Source organism: Dipteris shenzhenensis, chromosome 4 (assembly GCF_047967505.1).
Source record: "Dipteris shenzhenensis isolate YYH24624 ecotype China chromosome 4, Dip_SZ_1.0, whole genome shotgun sequence".
Classification (NCBI taxonomy): domain Eukaryota; kingdom Viridiplantae; phylum Streptophyta; class Polypodiopsida; order Gleicheniales; family Dipteridaceae; genus Dipteris; species Dipteris shenzhenensis.
In genome coordinates, this window is record NC_141599.1 from 7,811,644 (window position 1) to 7,828,632 (window position 16,989).

Sequence of the window (16,989 nt, forward strand, 5' to 3'; positions counted from 1 at the left end):
GCACACCTAGGACCATGTTTTTATATAGTTATGCATGACACTAAGGCAAAACCATTCACAACATATGCGATGGGAACAATACTTTGCACACACCTCAACCTAGATAGTATGGACTTGCATGCAAAGTTGCACACCCATACGATAAATTCTTCAAATAACACACCTAGGACTATGTTTTTTTATGATGGTGCATAACACTAGGGGGAAAACGGTGTATAATGTGTGATCAACCATGCAAATCATATCCGATGGACACAGTACTTTGTATGCATCTCAACCTAGGTGGCATTTACATGGTTGCAAAGTGGCGCACCCATCGGATAAGTACTTATTAGAATAGCACACCTACAACCATGTTTTTATATGGTTGTGCATGACACTAAGGCAAAATCGATGTTTAATCCTTGACTGACCATACAAAGCATATCCGATGGACACAATATTTTGCATGCATCTCAAGCTAGATTGTATTGAATCGAATGCGAATTGGCACACCCATCCGAAAAGTACTTGTTCAGATAACACACCTAGGAGCGTGTTTTTGACAGACGTGCATCACAATGAGACAAAAACGTTGTTTAGTGCAAGAATTAACCATACAAAGCATATCAAATGAGCACAATACTTTGTACATGCCTCAACCTAGGTGGTAGTTACTTGCATGCAAATTAGTGCACCCATCCCATAAGTGCTTGTTTAGATAACACACTTGGGAGCACGTTTTTTGATGGTTGTGCATAACACTAGGGGAAAAACTATATATAATGTGCGATCGAGCATGCGAAGCATATCCGATGGGCACAATACTTTGCACACACCTCAACCTAGGTGGTATTGAGTTGAATGCAATGTGGCGTGCCAATCCAATAAGTACTTGGGGAAGTAGCAAGCTAAGGGTGTCCACTTTTTGTTCACTCCCCAATCCTTAGGAGGTGGAAAAAGAAGCTTTTTAGCACACAAAAATGCAAATCTCACCTACTTCCCTATGGATCTAGTCTTTTAAGACTTCAAACACAACATCACACATACTATTGTGCACACAATGGTATAGTCTAATTGAAAATTCGATGCACATACAAAAAATTTCTTTGTGTTACACGGCATGGTTCCAGGGCGGTCAAACCTTTGTCACAAAGAGAGAGTGTCATATTAAATTCTAAATTTCTCACTCATTTTAGATTAAATGTTATTGAAACTTTGTAGGTGGTCTCTTTACATTATGTAGAGCTTAACTTGATTTATTGGTAATTATTTGAATGACTTATCTAATTATAAATAATTATTTATAATAAATAAAGTCATAAAATACATGCATTTGAGTAGCACACCACATTTTTTTAGTATTTTGAATAATTAAGCAAATCCAATTCAGTGGAAGGTCAGTAGGCACATAGGGGTGTGTGGTTCAATCATCAAATCCCAAATCCAACGGTTATATTTAGGAAGATTGAAGTTTAATTTTTACTTTTACTCCTTAGAGGATCAACAAAGAATATTAAAAATAAATCTAGGAATTCTCAAATATGACCAAACAGAAAATGTACAATATGGCCTCCAAGAGTGAAATCTGCTTTTTGTGGGGGAAAAAGGGCCACCCAAGCCTAATACCAAGACAAGGTAGGCTTGGTATTAGGCTTGCTAAGGTAGGCTAGGAGCATCATCGACCCTAGTGGCAAGCCTTTGGAGTGTGCATGTTGCCCATGTGGAAGGCTGAGTCATCTATTTTGGCCTTACAACCATGCCACATTGTTAGACTGCATGGTGCCATGTCCTCAAGGAGATGTGACATCACTCCTTGCCATGTCACCTTAGATTGACACACATGTTGCCACATAGCCACATGTGCCACCTCATCATTCCACATCATAAGAACTCTTGGAGCCATGTCATCACACCTTGCCACCTTGGCATACCTCGTCAACATTGCCACATCACATTTCCATGTCATGGAAGAGACTCATATTTTCCACACCATATTGCCACATCATCACCATGCATGATGCCACATCAGCCACATGTATACACATCATGATGATGGCGAGCCACATCATCAACATGCATGGTAAGTTATACATGCATGTGATTTGAGTGCATGAGGCATAGAATACCACGATCAAGGTTTATGACCACGATGTGCATGAGGCATAGAATACCACGATCGAGGTTTATGACCACGACGTGCATGAGGCATAGAATACCTTGATGGAGGTTTATGACCATGATGTGCATGAGGCATAGAATACCTCGATTGAGGTTTATGACCACAGTGTGCATGAGGCATAGAATACCTCAATCGAGGTTTATGACCACGATCAAGGTATTTGGAGGTATTTGGAAATGGCAAAATAATCAAATGACAAATCAAATTGTCATGGTTTATGACCACGATCGAGGTATTTGGAGGTATCCAAAGGTGGCAAAATAATCAAATTGTCATGGTGTATGACCACGATCGAGGTATTTGGAGATATTTGGAAGTGGAAAAATAATCAAATTATCATGGTTTATCACATAGGTTATTCTCAAATTGCATTAACGAAAATATTAATCAAGATAGGCACATGTGTTATGTGAATATTAAACTGAAATAAAATCAAACGATGCAAATATTCAAAATTAAGATTGGATTCCATGTATATATAATATGATTAAAATCAACTCATTTGAGTAGACCACAAAAATTAGTTTCAAAACAAAATCAAATGTAATTTTAGTAGCCAATTATTTTCAATCTTAGCACCTTCTCTACCAATAATAATCAAGAGCAATCTAGTGGATGAGTAAGAGCAATCTAGTGGATGAGTTGAGGCTCTCTATAAGACACCACATTTTGGTTCATTTCACCCATTCTTAGCCATTCTTGCCTCCCCATCACTTTGTCACACCTTCCATCCTACTTTCATTGAGAATGGGTTCTCAAAGCCGTAGAGCTAGTAGACGTGAAAGATGTAGGAAACCCCCCCAAATCTCATTGATGAGGAGCACAAGTGGAAGGCTCGTGAGTGCAAGAGAGCCTCTAGAGCTAGAGTTCATGCTACCACCACCGATCCACCTCCACCTCTACATCCCCTCCACCTCCACCTCCACCCCCACCCCCACCCCCACCTCCACCTCCATTGTCCCCCCCTCCACATCCTTATCTGCTCCCCTACCTCCAGCCTCTGCCCTTCCCCTAGCCACCTACATTTTGCTGTCCACCTCTACCTCTTCCCCCTCCACCCTCCCCCCTCCCCCTCCCCCTCCCCCCCTTCCCCTTAATGCCTCCCTTCCCCCCTCCACCCTACCATCTCCCATTGATCCCCTTGCCCCACCTTGGAGCGGCAGTGTTGCTTCACGACGTGACTTGCTGAAGTCCACTATCTGTCATCATACTAGCAAGATTGTGCAATCTTTTTTTAGTGAACTCACACCAGCTTTGCAGTCTACTCTTCTCATATCCCTGATTAATCACCTTGACTTGGTAGAGTGTAGGAGGCTTGCTGGTCTTGGTGCACATAGAGATAGGGTTGTATGTAACAAGGTCCTTAGCAGTGTTCGACATTCCTATGCTTCTATTAAGCATAGGAACTCTAGTGATGCCTTGGCAGCATGCCATGCTATTGTGGTTGTCATTAGTAGACCTCATATGATAGGCCATGTGTGTATCGCTTCATGTCTTCTTCAAATTGCACTGCGCACATTGCGAGCAAGCATGATTAGGAGGCAGAGTCTAGAGGATAATGAGACTGATGCTCTTTGGGCTTCCAGTGGTCGTGCACCTCATAGCGATCGATTGTTGGATGATTCCACTAGGTCCTTCATACAATAGTTTAGGGAGGAGCATTGCAGAGCATCCCCGGTGTTCAAGAAGGGATTGTGGAAAAGGGTGTCACGCGGGGTGTACATTGAGCATGGTGCATGTTTTTTGGAGTGTACCTAGACTAAGTTGTACACTCACTTTGTAGAGGTGCACCCAGAGTTCAAGATTAGGTAGAGGTCATTTGAGCGATGCAGGCCATGGTTTGTGCGATGCTCTCAGGAGCGTGACACATGCTGTTGTCGCTACCATGTGGATTTTGGTTTGATGTATGACATATTCCGTTCCCTTGATGGTCATAAGGGAGTGGTTCCTACTAGCCCTCGTGACTTCATTCATTCCATATTGTGTACATGAGAAGGCGATGCTTTATTCCACTCCCTTGATTGTGTGGAAGGCAGGTGTACTTTGTGTGGTGACTTTGCTAGAGTGCCACGAGTTGCACTAGATACTTGTGATGTGCAGATTGCTCGTTGGCAGTAGTATGAATACAGTACCATGATATTAGATGGTGGTGCACAGTTGAGGAGGTTGTAGCTTGTGGGGAAGGAGACACCACGTGTTGTATTCATTAACAGTTTTCAAGGGAAGCCGTACTACTACATACACCACTCGTACACTACGAAATGGGAGGATCATCAGTTCCGTGCATGTTTGAGGACATTTCCTATAGGGGTGGTTGTCTCAGTGGTGGACTTTGGGGAGAATTACACGTTTGCACCACAGCATGAGATCCAATCGGAGTATTATTTCTTTGGCTAGGTGACGTGTGATTGAGTTATTGGTTTTTCTATGGCCTCATTATATTGAATTATTTCAATAGTCATATTTTTTTTCAATGCCATATTGCAGGTTGCTATATTTGTGCACATTAGCTATCATCATGCACAAGCTCATGTGGATGGCATTGATAGCACCATGGACTCACGCATCATTGTGCGAGGGTATCACTTCTACATTAGTGATGATTGATTGCATGATGCCCATTATGTGTAGCATTGCTTCACTTTGCATGATAGTTTCTTGAGGGATCATGGTGTCACATGGCAGCGGCACTAGATCTGGTCAGACGGCTATGGTGGTCAGCTCAAATCTGCTAGATAGTTTTATTGGTTCTACACATGGCACCGTGAGATAGGCATTCCGATCACATGGAGCTACTTCGAGACAGGGGACGGTAAGGGAGAGCACGATGGTGTAGGTGCTTGCATGAAGCATGCTTTGCATCGATACCAATTGCGTCAGTGTCGATCGCTTCAAGGATGCACATGATGTGGTGCAGTGGTGCAGTCACCACTTATCCACTAGTGCTATCTCCTCATTTCAGTCACATGATGATAGGGTGGTAAGTCGGTATTTTTGGTGCGTGGACATTGGGAGTCTTGATCAGTCTAGGCCTTTTGATTGTCATTCAGTGTCTGGCACTCTTGATTTCCATTCCATCAGGAGCATAGGTGAGTCTCACCCCATGATCTTTTCTCAACTATTTGCATGTTTTTGCTTTGCATGCATTGATGATGATTGGGGAGGGTTCTCCATGATACCATGGGCCGATCCATGATGGGCACGGTGAGTGATTTCTCCCTTCCAGCCTTGGGAGGAGGTACACGATGATCAGTATGCAGGATTTAGTTCCTCTAGAGATTATGACCAGCTTACAGATATGTTGTGTATTGGTGATATCTTCGTGGTCATTGCTTTGGAGGGCAATGAGGAGGGTGTGGATTATTACTTGTTGCGATACTCTATGGTGAAGAGTGTGCTGAATGAGGATATAGTGGATGGGCATGGGATGCACTTCAATGCTCATAGCATGATCATAGGTGGCCACTATTTTCAGCAAATACAGAGGCGTGGTCGCTATATTGAGTTCCAGGAGTACATGGTGGATTAGGAGGCATACATGTATTCTCATCTTGTTGTTGCAATCAAGATTACTTTGAGTCATGTTCGCACTCGCAAGGCGACATCCACTCCATGATGGCGCCTTGCAGTGGAGGATCACGAGAGCATACTTGCAACTATTGGCATGAGAGCTGATCCTGAGGAGTAGCACATTACATATCATAGTTTTGGGATCATCAGTTGATCAGATAGATTTTTATTAGGTATCACTAGTTGATTACATATTTTTGTATTCGATATGTATAGGCTCACTGTGTGACCATACCATTGTAATTTTCATGGACTCATATTTTGTATTTCACCATGATGGTTTTATACACGTTCATACACATCATTGTATTAGATTCTATTTTATACATGATTTCCGTTGTCTTCTCAATGGAATTTGTTGTTTCTGTAAAATAAAAAATTGTTTATTAGTAGTAATGTTGTAATTGTGTTTTGTGCTTTAGGACATTTTAAAAATGTGACTAAGAAAATTCGTGCACGTACTAACCAAATACGCATGTGGACTTATCTGTTGGGGATGAAACTCTGCATGGCCCTTAGGCTACCATAGACCTACATCCATGCAAGATCTAGTCTCCAAATGATTTGGTATGTGCCACATGGAAGGTATAATGCGTACATTTTTACATGCACTCACTACTAGTGATGACTACGTATTAAAAATGGTGCACGTACTAACCAAATATGCATGTGGACTTATCTGTTGGGGATGAAACTTTGCACAGCTCTTAGGATACCCTAGACCTACATCCATGCAAGATTTGGTCTCCAAATGATTTGGTATGTGCCACATGGAAGGTATAATGCGTACATTTTTGCATGCACTCACTACTAGTGACTATGTATGAAAAATGGCACACGTACTAACCAAATATGCATGTGGACTTATCTATTGGGGATGAAACTTTGCACGGATCTTAGGATGCCCTAGACCTACATCCATGCAAGATTTGGTCTCCAACTGATTTGGTATGTACCACGTGGAAGGTATAATGCATACATTTTTGCAAGCACTCCCTACTAGTGACTACGTATGGAAAATGGCACACGTACTAACCAAATATGCATGTGGACTTATCTACTAGGGATGAAACTTTGCATCGCTCTTAGGCTACATTAGACCTACATCCATGCAAGATTTGGTCTCCAATTGATTTGGTATGTACCACATGGAAGGTATAATGCGTACATTTTTTGCAAGCACTCCCTACTAGTGACTACATATGGAAAATGGTGCACGTACTAACCAAATATGCATGTGGACTTATCTGTTGGGGATGAAACTACACCACTCTTAGGATACCTTAGACCTACATCCATGCAAGATTTGGTCTCCAACTGATTTGATATGTGCCACGTGGAAGGTATAATGCGTACATTTTTACAATCCCTACTAGTGACTACGTATGAAAATGGCACACATACTAACCAAATACGCATGTGGACTTATCTGTTGGGGATGAAACTTTGCACGGCTCTTAGGCTACCCTAGACGTACATCTATGCAAGATTTGGTCTCCAACTGATTTGGTATGTGCCACGTGGAAAGTATAATGCATACATTTTTATAATCCCTACTAATGACTTTGTATGAAAAATGATGCACGTACTAACTAAATATGCATGTGGACTTATCTAAATTTGGGATGATTTGGGACCAATCGTACATAATAATGTATTAATGTTTGACATATGTTACTACCAATGAGCACCATTTCATGCTAAACATTGATATTTTTTTCTTAATCTACAATTTACAAAAAGTAGTGACAATATTAGTGTAATAATTGCAAGCATTGATATATACAAAATTCAATATGATATTCAAAATGATAAAGTTCATAGTACGAGAGAGAGAGAGAGAGAGAGAGAGAGAGAGAGAGAGAGAGACCTTATACTTGAATAGCTTTTTTTCAATGCTTAATGTTTACAATTACTTCACATGGCATTATTTTTAAAATACATGATGTATTAGATGTGTGAATTGAGATATCTGAAATTCAAAATGATACTCCTAATTTTAAATGTTTATGTTAGATTCAAACAAACTATAAACTGAGATAAACAAAGTAAAAAGAACATCATGAAAGTACCAAGATGCTCATACATCATAAAAGTAAGAACAACATCATGAAAGTACCAAAATGAATGTGTACATCATCATCATCATCGTGCAGAAGTGCATCCCTAAACAAGATATGTGTAAAGCCTAAACAATCATCCTGAATCAAAATCTGATAGCTCCACATATGATCCTCTATTCGTCCTCTGACATGGCTCCTGTATGACCTGTTGCCCAACCGTGCATTGTGTGACCTCAGGCAAAGCCAGATCAGACAGGCCAGCCTCATCTCCTAGATCAGATGGGCTAGCCTCATCCCGATGAAGAGGAGGGCATGCTACATGAGCCACTACTACCATCTCTACCTCCCTCGCCTCCTCTATGTATGCGTGCCTCAGCTCCCAAAGTCTTGCATCTGTGAATACTCATGCCTCAAATCCAGCATGAGTAATCATCTCTACATGTAGAAGATGTAGTCTAAGCTACTGCTCCACCCACTGCTACAATGATATATGAAGCTCTGCCTCTCGCTCAATACGATGTGCCTCCTCTACTTGTGCCTTGTCACCTGGCATGAAATCACCATATGAGAAGTGTCGCAGAACACACGCTGCAACCACTGAAGTATCAGCACCCTCCTGCTGCAGCAATGCTCTCTGTGCCTCCTTCTTGTAGTGCTCTGTCAAGACCACGTGAGCAAATGGATCAATGGCATGACGATGACCAAGATATAGATCATCCATGCCTAGTTCTCTATATGTGGCCACATCAATGTCAGCAAAGCATACAAGGCACACTGATCGTGCCACCATGTGGCGAGTCATGCAATGAAGATGTGCGATGTGGCTGCACCCTAGTCCAAACCACCCTATGGTGTCAAAATCCTCATGGCAAAGGACGCAAGTGGTGGTAGGAAGCTTGGCTATGACTAGTGTATCTATGGGTATCCTAGTCGGCACATCTACAGGAGGAGCAAGGTACAGGGCCAGACTGGGGTCGATCCTGTGGCGAGATGGAGCACGACTAATATGTCTCAACTGCAAAATATAGTGCTCCGCTCGATGGTAGGCTATGCATGTTCGAATCCTCTGCTCCTCCAACTATCGTACACGAGACTCCATATCCTATCGCAATAGATGTGCCTACCAAGCAAACATGTCGCGTACATGGTGAGAATGAACCAAAAAACTTCAGTTCAAAACACGCAACAAAAAAATAAACTAAAATAATCAGAATAACTTACCTCGACCCTAGAGTCAGCCAACAATGCCTCCAACTCTGCAATCTGTGCGTCTTGAGTATCCAACTCATGATGAGGCAGTGTAGGTATGGGAGGTGGTGTAGATGTGGGAGGCTCCATAGATGTGGGAGGTGGGGGAGGTGGAATTGAAAGTGATCTCGATAGGGTAGAGACCATGTCGTGCAAGGATGAGGCCACTGAATGAACATCCCTCCTAATTCGTCCTCCAACAGCTCGCAATGCCGGTGCAGGGATAGTGTGTAGCTCTGGTGCCTCGTATCGATGCCGAACACCTACAATCTGATGCTCTTGACACCCCATCCTACCATGTCCCGCTCCTAGGGTACTAAGGTAGTCTACCCGATGACCAAGCACAAACTCGGCGTATAGCTGCATGGCAAATGACCTAGCTATTTGATGGTTGTGAGGCAATCGACCACCATTCACATCAAGATATCTCGGATAAATGTGTGCTGCTATGATGGGGTGCCTACAACGTAAAATATAAAAGGGCAGCCTTGATCGTGGTCGCATCGCCTCAGTGTGACCATCCCAAAACATATCCTCTAAGGGCTACTTGTGAGGTGACTTACGCTCAAACAACTCTTGAATGGCTCTCCAATCCAAGCCATGACCACCCATCTCTGCCTCAGCCTGTGCCTGAAAGGTATGTGAAATGGCCTCAACTATGTCTAATTGACCTAGAGCATCAATGACTGAATCTAGACTCACAACCAAGTCAGGGGGTGCCCTAGCATCCTGTAGTGCCTTCATCTCAGCTCTCAAAATCGCTATCTGCATATGAACAGTGGTGCCACAACCTGTGCGTTGGCTAGCACATGCACAAGAAAACACATGGAAATTAATATTCTATTTGGGTAATGAAAATTAATATTCTATTCAATGGGACTTAATAATCTATTTACGTAATGAAAACTTTTAGATAGCTAATTTTGATTCAATTCTCGCAAAAGCTCATGACAAGGTTTCATAGAATCACATAAGTCTTTGTATTTGTCTATGTAACTATATCCATACATAAATCTATAACCTTCCCTAGTTTCCTATTTCTATAGTTTCACGTGCCACCTGAAGGGATTGCTAGCCACATGATCTACCTTCTCCTTGCATCAACCTCTCGCACCATATGATTTGAAAATGATATGTAGGCAAATGTGTTGTTCAAATCATCCTATTTGTTTGATTGATTACACTTAGTCACATACTCCTTGATAAGGTAGGATGTCATTGGGATCATCCTATGCACCTAACAATAGATGGGCCAAATGTGTGGCTATGCCTACAATAGTGCTATGTTGTAAATGCAACACATGCACTCCCTACCACAACACAAAGCAACTATAGACGCGCTTGGTAGATGTGCAAAATAGCGGGCACGTCTATAGGCGTTGCTTTAGTAGAGAAATTATGGGCGTGTCTAAATGCGCATCTAAAAGCTCATCTATTTGCGCGTAAATTACCGCGTCTACGTGCACGTCTGACCTGAGAAAATACGGGCCCGTCTAACATCCCGTTTATTAGCACGTCTATTTGCGCATGTATTTGCGCGTTTACACTGAGAATTAGACGTGCATTTAGACGCGTAAATAGACGCAAACCAGAGAATACAGAAAGTGAGATTTTGGTGTACATCATTGCTTTCCAAACATTGCCCATGATTACCAAAGCACATAATTTTTTGCAAGCCCACATATACAAGAATTAAGTGAGATGAGGAGAATGAGACAATATGTAAAATAGTTTTGCCAATATCAATTATGGGGCTACGGTTCAATCTCATCCTCAATGAGATCAACCCTTGCCAAACTATCTACTTCAAAATCCAAACACGTGTTTAGATCTACAAATACATTCAACCCACTACTACTTGTGCCACTCATGTGCTCATCGAAATCAGCATCTCGAATGGTAGGCTCGTCCTCATGGGTAATGGCCTCAATATCTATATCTCCTATCTCATGATCATCCTCCTCTCTTGTATCACGGTCATCATCACGTCCATGGCCATGATCATCCTCCATACGCTCCATATTAGTAAATGTACTATACATCACTTTGGAACGTGGCATAATAGGTATGACATGCCACCATCTATTATTATCCACCATTGGTTGATAGACAACCTAATTCAAACACAAATACAATCATGTTACTTTTCTTGCATCAAAAAAGCGAGTATTTTTATATGTGTGCACAGTACCTGTTCACATTGTTGCAGTAGTACTAGTGTGTCCTTCCTACTTTGCCAAAACTTTACGGAGTCAATAGTTACAAAGCCACTTGCATGGCGTTTGATTGTTGCATTAGGGCCTCTTTCCACCACATCCTTAAACCACTTTACATCCAAAACATACACAAAGAAGCATCAAAAGTCAAGCATAATAATACCTTGGATTATGCCACAATAATCATCCATGGCTCCATTGGCTCCCTCAAAGCTAGCAATGATGCCACAATCTTGTGTGTTTCTCTTATCATCAATCCTTTGTGTTCGAAAACGCTTGCCCTCACACCATATAGCATTGAACATAGTGCACTACACCAAGAAAAAATCAATTAAATAAGCAATCTAAATTATAAAAAGCTCGTAACTTATGCATAACATTGTATATACCGACCTTGCTCATGCATCCCCTAGCATACTCCCATTCTTCCATTGTGATATGCATCCCCTCATCTTTCTCTGCTTTCTCCATTTCATCAAGTAGCCAATCCACATGAATATCCTTTGGAAGTGCTCTTAGATGCTGAGGGTATGGCACACGAGATCCGTGGTGTGTACGAAAGAGGGCCCTTTCTTCTTGTGTTCTTGCCTTTGCATCCTCGTATCTTGTCACCCATCTTTTCATCACATCACTATTAAGCAAGCAAAAGAGGTTGATACTATTATGCAACTCGGTGTCTATTACTTTGTTGCGTCCTTTCCCTTGAGGCACAATAGAGGTCATCCTTAGGTCTTTATCATCTCTCCATAGTCGTGGAAGAGAGCTATCCACATCAACAAGAAACTTAGAAATATATACAAGTGACTCTTGTACCAACCAACCCTCGGCCATGCTACCTTCAGGTCTTGCATTTTGTCTCACGAAGCCCTTCAAGGTCTTCATGAAGCGCTCAAGGAAGAACAACCATCGTGCATGTATAGTACCGCATATAGCAATCTCATCCACCAAATGCACTATGAGATGTAGTTGGCTTGTGAGAATAGAACGTGGAAATCTCTCCTCCACTAAACAAACCGCCTCCACTGACATAACTCGAGCATTCTCAAGCATGGTAGGATCTATTTCCTTTGAGCTCACATACCTCACAAGCTCGCCCATCTTGTAAATACAATCTTTCACGTCCTTCGATGCACTACGTGAAATGCTAGTAGGTAGTATGAACCGAACCCACGAGGAGGTGGTTGATTAGTTGCTTATAGCTATTCACTCACAAATTTGAAAGGAAAAAGATATTATGCATATAAAATACTTACTTGGAGCATCTTGTGCCAATCATGAGATTTCAAGCCATATAATTGCTCTACACCTCTTTTCTTGCTCTTTGTAAAGGCTCCCTTCAAACACTTCATGCATCCAGTGGGAGTATGAATTGTAGTAATAGCATGCTTCACCGTCGCCATCTCTAGCTTTGATAACATCCATGGTGCATGAGGTAAAAAAACACACCCATTTGGTCTCTCTTGAGGCCAAGCTTCACGCATCCTACCTATGGTACGTAGATCCTCCCTTATGCCTGCCGAATCTCGTGTCCCATTCAAATGCTCCCAAATGGTAGATGCCACATTCTTGAAGATATGCATGGGATCAAGCAAGTGATTGATCTTGAGGTGGGACCAATATAGTAAACGATAAAAGATGGAGTATCTAAACAAAATAAAGTGTTAGTGTGCAATCTTTACTTTCAGCCAATATAGCCAATCTTTACTTCCAGCCAATAGTTACAAACCCTTACTGGCTCATGCTAAGTGGTGGAGGAGTCGTGGAGCCATCCCAAATTCTCATCCAATCTCCCACGGTGAGTGATTGTGGGAGGACTTCATTCCAAGGGGAAACATATCTAGGATGATCAGGTGGGAGAAATCGATGGTGATTCTCATAGATGACCTTATTCAATGCGTCTGGCAACTAGCGAACGACCACAAGTAGGACATGCATGGTAACCCGATGTAGTGAGACCTGAACAATAGATGCAATTAAGAGTGGAAGGTGGCTTTAGGGTGCCACATCCTTTGCCTATTCATAATTAAAAAATGCAATGCTTACCTGAACACTCGCCATAGCCTGGGAAGTCATGCATCATCCACATCAAGACTGCTTTGCAGTTGAAGTCTCGTGACGAGGGAGGCCTGCTCACATCATGCACCTCGATACCTCTCCAAAGTATCTCTAGCTCATCAATCAAAGGCTCCAAATAAACATCAGTGTTTTTGACTTTATGTTTCCCTGGAATTAGAAGGGACAGCATGACATGTCCTTTCTTAATAGCCATAGAGGGTGGAAGATTTTGTAATTCACCAATACCACTGGCCATACACTGTAAGACGTGCTTTTGAGACCAAATGGGTTCACACCATCCATACCCAATCTAAGTCTCAAGCTCCTAGGTTGTTCCTTGAAGCTTGGCCATGTGTCTTCAATATGCTTCCATGCAGGAGAGTCCGCGGGAGTTCTCCACTTGCCATCAGTTGATCGATGGGAGGAATGCCATGACATGAGCTCTGCAATATATTTGCACTTGAACATATGTTGGATGCGAGGGATTATGGGAAAATGTCGCAATACCTTACAAGGCACGTCCAAGGTTTTGAGATCTGCTCTATATCTTGCCTCTCCACAAGTAGGACACTCTCTTGCATCATTATGTAGTCCACGAAACAAAACGCAATCGTTGACACATGCATGGATGTGCTTGTAATCTAATCCTCCAAGAGAGGTCACATGTTGCCTTGCCATATCTCTTGAGGTCGGTAGTTTATTCTCCCTTGGAAGCATTTTACACAATAGCCTGCACGTGAAGACCATAAATGAGGAAAAGCATTCGAGTAATTGACCCACTAGCATAATTCACCATGTTTGCAAAATCGACTTTAAAGCTTACTTGAGTAATGCATTCAAACTTGCATTGCTCCATCCATAGATGGTTTGCAAGTTTAGTAACTCAAGGGAGGCACATAGAATAGAGAATGTTCACCCCTCAAACAGTGGAGTCGATGCTGTGGTAAAAAGATCATCCTGCTCCATGCTATTATCCCTCCCTTGATGGACATATAAATCCTGCACCATCTCCTCCTCCACGGCTTCATGAGGTAATGGCGGAGGGCTACTATCACCATCACTCCATGCATCCGTAACAGTCCCTCCCGAAGATCCCACCTCATATCGCCGACGCTTCGCCTCCTCACGATGGGCATAGGGTAACATATGCGAGTGTGGCATTGCATCCTGTATCAAATTAAAATGGGATTATAACTCAAACATATGAACACCCATAGGTATCTCAATCAACCTTAACTTACAAATGCTTACCCTGTTTACGGTCACATCCCATTCTCCATACTTTGAGATATGATTGAGTGTAATCCTGCGTGCACGATACATGTTTCCTCGACATCGATCACACAGACATTTGATTTTTTGCTCCAACCACATTTCGCGATGGTGGATATGGAGGGATTCATCCTCACTGGAGCTACTTGTTGAAGATGGAGACATCCTACAAACAAACAACCCACCAAATTTGCTCTTCTTCAAATGTTTAATTTAAACTCTGTGTTGCATCTATCGCCATGTCTATAGTCGCGTCTAACATCGCGTCTAATAGTGCATCTAAACGTGCATCTACTCTGTGTATTTAGACGCGCCTATAGATGCGCTATTAGATGCGACTATAGACGCGGCTTTTAAACCTACTTTTCGGCACGCCGCTCGCTTTTATTTTCTTCACATTACTTAAACTTCGTGTGGCTTGCTTCCTTCTTTATTAGCAAATCCATAGTTTCGAAGCTTAAGAGGGAGCCTCCCATACTTACTTCCAAGCTTACACTCAAGAGAAAGGCACCCACACTTACTTCTAAGCTTAAAGGAGAGGAGGACGAACAAGGAGAAGAAGCAACTTTGAAAAAGAAAGAAGAACCTTCCATACCTTTATCCAAGTAAGTCTTTTTGCAGTTGATTCTGTTTGGAAGTTTGCTCTCTCCAGTTTTGTACTTTCTCGTATCCAAGAAGCGCATGATCTGGGTATCAGTGTCACGTTTTTGTGTCGGGCGCAATGTCCTTTTCTACTTTTTAGAAATCTCGTCTGTCGGAGCGTGTCTATAGGCGCATCTCAGGGTGCGTCTAAAAGCGTGTCTACAGGTGCATCTAACCACGCGTCTGGCTTGTTGTAGACACAGACAGACCCGTCTATAGACGCTCTGTTAGACGCTCTGTTAGACACTCTGTTAGACGCTCTGTTAGACGCTCTATTAGACGTGCTGTTAGACGAGTAGTTAGACGCTCTGTTAGACGCATCTATAGACGCGCAAATCAGGCGTGTCTATAGATGTGCTCTGACAGTAAGCCTCTCTTTTCTTCCCCTTTCTTCACAGCTGATCAGTAATAGATTGTTTTTCCTTTTTCCAGTTCAACATGTGGCCAGGAAGTGCTTCTAGCTCACCTGATCCCCGGGAATCTATTTGGAAGGACTTATATAACCTTTTAGGGCACCCTCCTAGTCCTACAGAGTTATACGGGTATATGACAGGTACTCTAAACACTCCCCAGGAGTCGGCACTATAGACTCCAGCCACCCCACACCGCCTGAGATCACCCCAGCGGAGTCAGCACAGCCGTCTTATGCCCCTTCCCCCGTACCGTCTTATGCCCCTTCCCCCATGCTATCTTATGTCCCTTCTGCCATCCCGTCTTATGCCCCTTCCCCCATGCCGTCAGGAGGTCCTTCTGTCTCAGCAAGCCGTCGACGTCCTCCTGTGCCATCGAGACTCAGTTCTCTAGCTACGAGTGGTCAGCGTAGTCCCGTGCAGTCCCCAGCTACGAGTGGCCAGCATACGAGCTCGACACGACAGGGTAGCAGGCGTAGTAGCAGGGAGAGCGGTGGGGGATGCATGGCACAGTGCTTTGGGCCATGTGGAGGATGATGATTCAGATGATTTAGACGTGCCTCTGGGTGATGGTACAATTTATTATGACATCACTCAGACAGGAGGCATCTTGATGGATGCGCGGGGGAAGGACATCATGGCCTTCATGCGCTCTGTAATTGCTAACAATTACAGAGATTGCTTTATCCACTACAAAGACCACCCAAAGAGGTTAGCTGATGAGACCCTCGCTACTGTTCACTCTAGGTATCCTAACCCCCCCAATCGCCAGTTCACAGATAAATGGGGGAAGTCAAAGATTGTTACGATACTTAGCAATAAAAGATCTTCGCTTAAGAGGCAGGCACTAGCGGAGCTTGCCAGGCTTGAGGCAAGTCAACCACCAAGGGGCCCCCCCCACACTGCTCACAAGCGTGAGTGGAAGAAGGCAATGAAGTCAGTGAGGGAGGACCCCAATCTACAGCACGTAGAGGCTTGGAGGATCCAGATGGAGGAATATGGAAGTGCGCATTTTGGAGCAGGGGGTGTTGAATCATGGGAGGCCCAATTTGTAAGTATCGATCTCAAATTATATTGCTTATGTAGTTTATTAGGAGGTTGGTTGTTTCTTTGTACTAATCCCTCCGCAAAGTGTGTCGCGGTCATGCAGCTTGAGATCGTGGGCAGATACCCTACTCCAGTGAAGACAGCCTACCACCGCCACCATCGCAGAGGAGATACATGGAGGCACTTCTATGATGACGGGTTGATTACTGAGGAGCAGTATACCCGAGCTACTGGAGCGGCCCCCCAGGTATTTGAAAGTAATTAAATAATGCCAAAATTATAAGTAAAGATTTGATTTTTCATAC